This window comes from Lepus europaeus, chromosome X (assembly GCF_033115175.1).
Source record: "Lepus europaeus isolate LE1 chromosome X, mLepTim1.pri, whole genome shotgun sequence".
NCBI lineage: Eukaryota > Metazoa > Chordata > Mammalia > Lagomorpha > Leporidae > Lepus > Lepus europaeus.
The window spans coordinates 58,380,356-58,388,729 of NC_084850.1; the positions used below are offsets into that span (position 1 = coordinate 58,380,356).

Sequence of the window (8,374 nt, forward strand, 5' to 3'; positions counted from 1 at the left end):
ATTTTATGGGTGTACCCAGACTAAAGAATATAGTTATCTGAAAGGTAAATTTAACTGGTACTATGATTTGAATATTTTGTCTTCTCTGAAACTCACATTGATATCTTATTACCATTATGATATTGCAATAACTGGGACCAGATGACATCAATAAGAGGTGATACCTTTAACGGACTAATGTATTGATGGATCAATTGAATATCTTGATAGAGAGTGTGCTATAAAAGCCAGTTTGGCTAGCTCTTTCTTATGTTCCCTCTCTTACATCATGTAATGCCTTCATGACACCACCAGCAAGAAGGCCATCACCAAAAGCAGCTCCTTGATCTTGGGTCAGAACTGTAAACCAAAATATACTTCCTTCCTTCATAACTTACCTAGTCCATGGTATTATACCATGTGCAACAAAAAATGGACTAATGTAAGTGATTATCCTGAATTTTATCTGGAAGCACTGTCTATAATGTCATACACAAAATATTCAATTGCTACTATCATTGTGGATGACATAGATGTGGTTTTTTTTTAAAGATTCATTTATTTGAGAGGCAGCTATAGACAGAAAGAAGGAGCTGGGCCAGACTGAAGCCAGGAGTCAGGAGCTTCTTCGGGGTCTCCCACATGGGTGCAGGGGACCAAGCACTTGGGCCATCCTCTGTTGCTTTCCTAGGTGCATTAGTAGGGAGCTGGATTAGAAGTGGAACAACCAGGACTCGGACTGGTGTCCATATGGGATGCCATGCTGCAGGCAGAGGCTTAACCTATTATGCCACAGCACCAGCACCTAGCCTCTACTTCTACATCTATTTCTCTTCCTATTTCCACATCTGCAGTCGCTTTCTATATTATACTCTTGAAACCCTCAAAGGCTTCTAAGAAGTTTTGAATCACCTTCTTCCAAATGCCTGTTAATAGATATTTGAATATCTATCTATGAATCACAGGTGTTCTTAATGACATCTAGAAGGGTAAATCCTTTCCAGAATATTGTCAATTTACATTTTTCAGATTCATCAGAGGAATTACTATCTAAGGCAGCAATAGCCTTATGAAATGTATTTCTCAAATAAGACTTGTGAGTTGGCATTGCTCCTTGATCCATGGGCTGTAGAATGGATGGTGTTTTAGTAGACATGAAAACATTAATCCTACTATACGTCTTCATCAGAGCTCTTGGATGACGAGGCACATCGTCAATGAATAGGAACATCTTCAAAGTAATATTTTTGTCTGAGAAGTTGGACTAAACAGTAGGCTTAAAAGAATTCAATAAGGCCGGCGCCGCGGCTCACTAGGCTAATCCTCCGCCTTGCGGCGCCAGCACACCGGGTTCTAGTCCCGGTCGGGGCACCGATCCTGTCCCGGTTGCCCCTCTTCTAGGCCAGCTCTCTGCTGTGGCCAGGGAGTGCAGTGGAGGATGGCCCAAGTGCTTGGGCCCTGCACCCCATGGGAGACCAGGAAAAGCACCTGGCTCCTGCCATCAGATCAGCGTGGTGCGCTGGCCTCAGCGCGCCTACCGCGGCAGCCATTGGAGGATGAACCAACGGCAAAAAGGAAGACCTTTCTCTCTGTCTCTCTCTCTCACTGTCTACTCTGCCTGTCAAAAAAAAAAAAAAAAAAAAAAAGAATTCAATAAACCATGTTGTAAATGGATGTGTTGCCATTCAGGCTTGCTGTTTCTGTAGAAAAATAGGCAGAGTAGATTTAGTATAATTTATAATGGCTCTAAGATTTTCAGTATGGTAAATGAGCATTGGTTTCAAATTAAAGTAGCCACTTGCATTATCCTGTTACAAAAGAGTCAACCTGTCATTTGTAGCTTTGAAGCCAGGCATTTTGTTTCTTTTTTGTTATCAAAGTATGTACTTTAGTTTTACTGAATATTTATATTTATTCTTTTTGTTACTATCCACATTATGGGTTTAAAAAAAGAAAAAAGCTCGAGCCTCTTTGTGAATTTAGTCCCAATAAAATAATCATCCTTTGTATTCTTAGGATTCATTTTCCCTCGTCGATATGCCTTTGTATGGTTTGTATAAAATGAGGACCTTGGAAAAATCAACATTTCCTATGGATTAGATACATTGTATGAGCAGAGCCAACCCAGCAGATAAACTCAGCTGGAGAGCAGATATACTACGATGTCTTGGGCCAAACTACAGTGATGTGCATGTCTAACAGGTCATACTAACTCCCCTTAAGTATAAGGATCCTGTAGGGTTAAGTAGGACCATAAGCATGATTTAGTGAATTGTGGTGGGAAGCAATGTAGAATATTCATTGATTAAACATCTAGATAATTGCTTTCCTGAATATGGTTAATATTTTAAAAAACAAAGATCTATGTTTTTTTTAATCTTTAGCTTATGTGAAGATCCAAGTCACTAATATATTTGTTTTACTAGACTACAATGAAAGCTACTAGAGATGGTAATGTAGAGAAGACAGTTGAACTTCACCAGTATATTGAAAAAATTTTAATTATATTCTGAATTATCATACCTTATAAAAATACTTGTCAGTATACTAAATACTGAAAAAAAAAATCCAGTATATGGGATATTTAAAAGATGCATTTCTCTTAGATCAGAACCAAGAATATCTTTTAGTCTTTGTATAATCCATATCAAATTCTTAAGTATAATAAAATTGAAACTATTTCTGAGAAAAATCAGAAATTCCACAGAAATCGTTAAAGATATATACAAACAACCCTCAAATATGTTTTGAAATCAGTATCAGGCAGTTTACTTGGATGAACATTAATGTGAGTACCACTGATTTTTTCTTCAGCAAGACACTTGATGTAAACATTGTATTAGGGGAATATTTTGCATCTCACACAAAGGAAGCAGCAGTACTTAGACACTTAAGAAAATTACTAGAACCATTAAGATGGAGGTGAAGAATTTGTACAACCTTCCAGAATCTCAAGCCAGTAGTGATCTATATATGTCCTACTGGAGATATCAAGTGCAGTTTCTCTGAGGTTGTCTTTCAGGTCTGGTTTTCATATAATGGTTCATGAGGATGAGTTCAAGGGCGTCTTTACTGTCTCTGTTCCCAATAGCAAGGTACAAGGGAGTCAAGAGGCCTTTGGGCATTGATACCCACATCATGCTGAAGTAAGAAAGAAGCCACGCTAGTCTCTCCTCTTATAAGCACTGTGCAGGGGTGTCCAGCCGTCCACAGTCACTGCATGCACACCTGCCCCTTGAGCAGTCAGCTCAGGTCCTCTATCCAAGTGTCCACTGTGGGCTGCTCGATGAAGGGGGGTACACTGGTCTTCATCCCTAGTGTTCACAGGAGTGGCCTTTCCACAAAGTAATCTCTGTATTGTGGTAAGCCATTTTTTTCAGTAGCCCAAAGAAGCAATTTGCTTGGATCTTTTTCCATTCTTTCCCTTGTAGTTGATTCTACTCTTCTTTTTTCTCATCTTGCTTTTCATCTTCATCAGAATTGCCAATCCAGAGACTGTGAGTACCAGTGGAAATACGATGTCAGTGTGTTTCCAATAATTCAAGTTGGTTAACGTGTTTAGAAAAGTCAAAGGAACTCTCTTTGTCTGGTTTTCCATTGTCATTTATATTATCTTTTTCCATTTTTGCTACTACTCTAAGTAAAAGACATTTCAAATGCCAAGGTATAAATAATCTTCCTAGAGGTGAATTATGTCTGCTTTGTTTCATTCATCAAGATCTTATGGAGCTGAAAATCCGAAGCCAGGCATTTTCTTCTCTTCTCTAGCTATCAAAAGTCCCAGATGGAATTATAAAGGTGTTTCATCCACATTGATAATCTTTTGCTTAGTGTAGCAGCTTTATCACTGATCTCTGCTGGTTCTTCTGAAAAAAAAAAAAATATATAGCTGTATCATCGACATTAACACTTGTTGCTTCACTTGCATTTTTCTGTTGCAGACAGATTCTTTCCTTAAACTTCATAAACCAACCTATGCTATCTTTAAACCTTTCTTCTGCAGCTTCTTCATCTTTCTTATCCTTCATAAAACTGAAAAAAACTGGAGATTTTTTTCTGGATCAGGCTTTGCCTTATTGGAATGTTGTGACTGGTTTAATCTTCTATCTAGACCATTAAGACTTTCTCCATATTGGCAATAAGATTTTTTTCTCTTTATCATTTAGATGTTCACTGTAATAGCACAGTTTTATTTCCATCAATAACTTTACCCTCATGTTCACAACTTGGTTAAGTGGCAACAAGAGGCCTAGATTTTGGTCATCCTCTCCTCACTAAACCTAATCATTTCTAGTTTTTGATCTGAGATAAGATATACATCACTTGAATACTTAGAGGCCATTGTGGGGTTAGTAATTGGCCTAATTTTGATATTATTTTATCTTAGGAAATAGGGAAGCCCAAAGAGGAGGAGCGAGATGGGGGAATGAACAGGTGGCATGGCAGTCAGAACACACACATTTATCAATTAAGTTTGTTGTCTTATATGGATACAGTTCAAGGTGCCTCAAAACACTGCATTATTAACATCAAATAAACAGATTAGGGTGGGCATTTTGTGTAGTGCTTAAGACATCACTTTAGATGCTGGCATCCTATATCAGAGTGCATAGGTTCAAGTCTCAATTCTGCTTCTGCCTCTGGGTTCCTGCTAATGTGTACCTTGGGAGACCGGATGAGATGGCTCAATGTGGAAAAGCCAGATTGAGTTCCAGGCTCCTGGATTTGGCCTGACCCAGTGCTTGCTATAGTGAGCATTTGGTGAGTGAATCAGAAAATGAGAGGTTCCTCCCTCTTCCTCTCCCTCTTCCTCCCCCCTTCTCTCTCACTCCCTTCCTCCCTCCCTTTAAAATAAAATGAAGGAGTCAGCACTGTGGTATAGTTGGCTGAGCCTCCACCTGTGGTGCCAGCATCTCATATGGGTGCTGGTTTGTGTCCTGGCTGCTCCTCTTCCAATCCAGCTCTCTGCTTGTGGCCTGGGAAAGAAGTGGAAAATGGTCCAAATGCTTGGGCCCTGGCACCCACATGGGAGACCCAGAAGAAGCTCCTGGCTCCTAGCTTAGGATTGCCCCAGCTCTGGTTGTTGCAGCCATTTGGGGAGTGAAACAGCAGATGGAAGAACTCTCTCACTCTCTCCCTCTCTCTATCTCTACCACTCAAATAAAATAAAATGAAAATATAATAAAAAGTTTAAATCACTGTCATAGATCACTATAACAGATGTTATTACTAAAACATTTGAAATATTACATATATTGCCAAAATCTGACAGAGATACAAAATGAAAAAATGTAATGGTATACATGCTCAATGCAAGATTCCTGTCAGTATTCAAATTGTACCATATGTAGTATCTGCAAAGTACAAAAAAAAATTGAAGCAAAATAAAATGAGATATGCCTGTATATCAAATCCTAATCAGAGATTTAGTTCTGGAAGACAGCATTTAGGAGCACTCTTGATTCACTGCCTGTTGAAATGGCTGAGACTAAAAGCAAACAAATAAAGAAAGAAAAACTTTTAAAGCCTCTTGCAATGATCCTAAAGGCAGATATCACATTAAAAAATTCAAGAATGTCTATGAAAACTCAATAAGAAAGGAAGGAAATTATAGTATTTGTGCTAAGACCACTCGTTTCCTTCCTGTCCTAGTTTATTGAGACAGATGTTCCACTCAGACTATTTTTACCAAGAACAAGTAATTCCTTTTCCCTACAGTGCCTAGAGAGGGCCTCTACCTAGGAGGAACAGGATGTTAGTGCTTCTTAATTCTGATCTCTACTAGCTGATGGTGGGACCAAGTCCCTGAAAAGTGTGGGTGAGAGGTTGGGTCTCCCTTGTTCCCATCCCTCACTCATGGGACAGAAGCTCTACTTTGTTTAACACTCTAAGAACACTGGGGATCAAATCTACCTTGCCTTCCCTTCTAATAACAATAATTCTGTTACAGAAAAGGCAAGTTGAAGTATCTTGTCTTCTGATTATTCCCTCCATTGAGTGAGTGATCCCAGCAACAGTGGCATGGAGGTCACTCAAAGAGAAGCTTATGACTGTCCCAGCTTCTAGGACCTTGACTCAGAGATTTAGCCTTGGAGAGGATCAGCCATAAATTAGTTTCTAATCTATTTCCAAAAGAGAACTGATTTCATTTGCAAGAGAGAATGAAGCTCAGACTGAAAAGCACTTGAAAATTAGAAGAGTACGTAGTACAAAAAGCAACTCGCAGATTGAAGATACAGGTTAAATTGCAGCTGAGGTCGTTTTCAGGAGAGCAGCAGGGAAGAAGAAAGATGGGGGAGTTCTTCTGGTCTCAGAACAAAACTCACACACTGAGTTTGGAAAACAAAACTTTAACAGAACTAGAATTTGGCCAGAATAGTTCATAGAGATATTTATCACCTCAAGTCATTGTTGAAAACAATACAGTAACAAGCCTTCAATTAGGGGAGTTTAATAGCTGCATTTGGTCAGGACTCAAAAAGGGAGCTAACCCTATAAAACTCATTAAAATCACAAGATTCCTGTGGGTGTAAGTAAAGTTGTGTGACCCTGAAAAGCAACATGAGAAGATGAACTTTGTTGGAAAAAGAGGATGCACTTAACTGAAATAATCTAACCACTCTAACCAGCACTATGATGCAGTAGGTTAATTCTTTGCCTTCATTGCCTGCATCCCATATGGGTGCTGGGTCTAGTCCTGGCTGCTCCTCTTCTGATCCAGCTCTCTGCTATGGCCTGGGAAAGCAGTAGAAGATGGCCCAAGTCCTTGGGCCCCTGCACCCATGTGGGAGACCCGGAAGAAGCTCTTGGATCCTGGATTTGGATCTGCACAGCTCCAGCCATTGTGGCCATTTGGGGATTCAACCATCAGATGGAAGACCTTTCTGTATCACCCTCTCACTGTCTGTAACTCTACCTCCCAAGTAAATAAATAAAATCTTTTAAAAGGATTTATATATAGAAATATCAAACTATAAATACTGAAAATCAAAGATAGGGAGAAAGTCTTAGAAGCAGGAAGTGAAAATGATTCATCAGTTACAAAGGAATATCTATAGGATTAACAACTACATACCTAGTCAAAGCAATGACGTTCAGAAGGGAGTGGGATATCATCTTCAGAGTGCTCAAAGGGATAAAAAACACTACAAACCAAGAATCCCATATCATGCAAAGCTTTTTTTTGAAATATAAAGGCTGCATCAGACAAAGGCAAATATATTGCAGGAAGAACTGTTCCACATGTATCTCAATACATATCTAATCAAATACCATATCATATCTCACTGATGAATTTGATTCATTAGTGGAATGAATTTCCATGGCATTCCAGTCTAGTTAGCTTGACTGGCCATGGTAACTAGTTACCTTGTCCAATAAAGAATATTAAGTAATGCTAGTATGTTTTTAATAAGTTCAAGTTGGACCCTTGTGATAACTGCATCTAGCGGGTCACAAACTATGCTTTTAATTAGTCAATCTAGAATATGTTTTAGGGTAAATGTCAGCTTGCGCACCCAGATAACCAGAAAATCTCTGTTTTTTATTAAAAATTGAAATGCTTTTGGCCTATGTCTAATTTCCATCATATAATTTATAAAAGGCAGATACTGAAACATTTAATTTTGTTAAACATGTTCATAAAAATCTTCGCATACATAAGAGACTAAGGTTTCAATACAGCAATGCTAACCAGAAGTAGATAACTCTGGTAACCTTTAGAACTGTTAAGCAGTTCTATACCTGTTAATGACTTGAAGATATAAGTAAGGTATTCCTTGGATCTTTCAGGTAAGGAAATTCTGATTGATTCAAATCATCATCTCTCATAAATTAGCCAGTCATTCATAACACCACGTATGAGACAGGATTCTGGGCTCCCATACTTCCAGTGCCCAGATAAAGATTATGTGAATCCTACTTACTCTCTTGAGAGGGAATAATCAGAAGATATAGTAGTTATCTTCAAACAGTTTTTGGAAAATATGTATTATAAAAATTCATTGGGGTTGGCTTTGTGGTACAGTGGGTTAAGGCATTTCTCATAATGCTTGCTTCCCATATAGGAGTGCTGGCTCAAGTCTTCAAGTCCCCAGTTGCTCCATTTTCAATTAAGCTCCGTGTCAGTGCAGTTGAGAACATAACAGAGGATGGGCCCAAGTGCTTGGATGCTGTCACCCATGTGGTAGACCTAGATGGAGATCTAGATTCCTGTTTTCAACCTGTTCCAGCCCTGACTGTTGGGGCCACTTGGAGAGTGAACCAGCAGACAGAAAACCTGCCTTATCTGTCTTTCTAATTCGCTCCCTGTCAATCTGCCTCTCAAATTAATTAAGTAAGCAAATCAACCCATCAAATATTTTTAAAATCTAAGCATTGATTTCAATTTTTACAC

General features: G+C 38.9%; 1 pseudogene; it reads right to left on the reverse strand.

The window, feature by feature from the left end:
* Window positions 1-2,890: 2,890 nt before the first annotated feature.
* LOC133753751 (ankyrin repeat domain-containing protein 49-like) lies at window positions 2,891-3,602 on the reverse strand (annotated as a pseudogene).
* Between the last annotated feature and the right edge of the window lie 4,772 nt (window positions 3,603-8,374).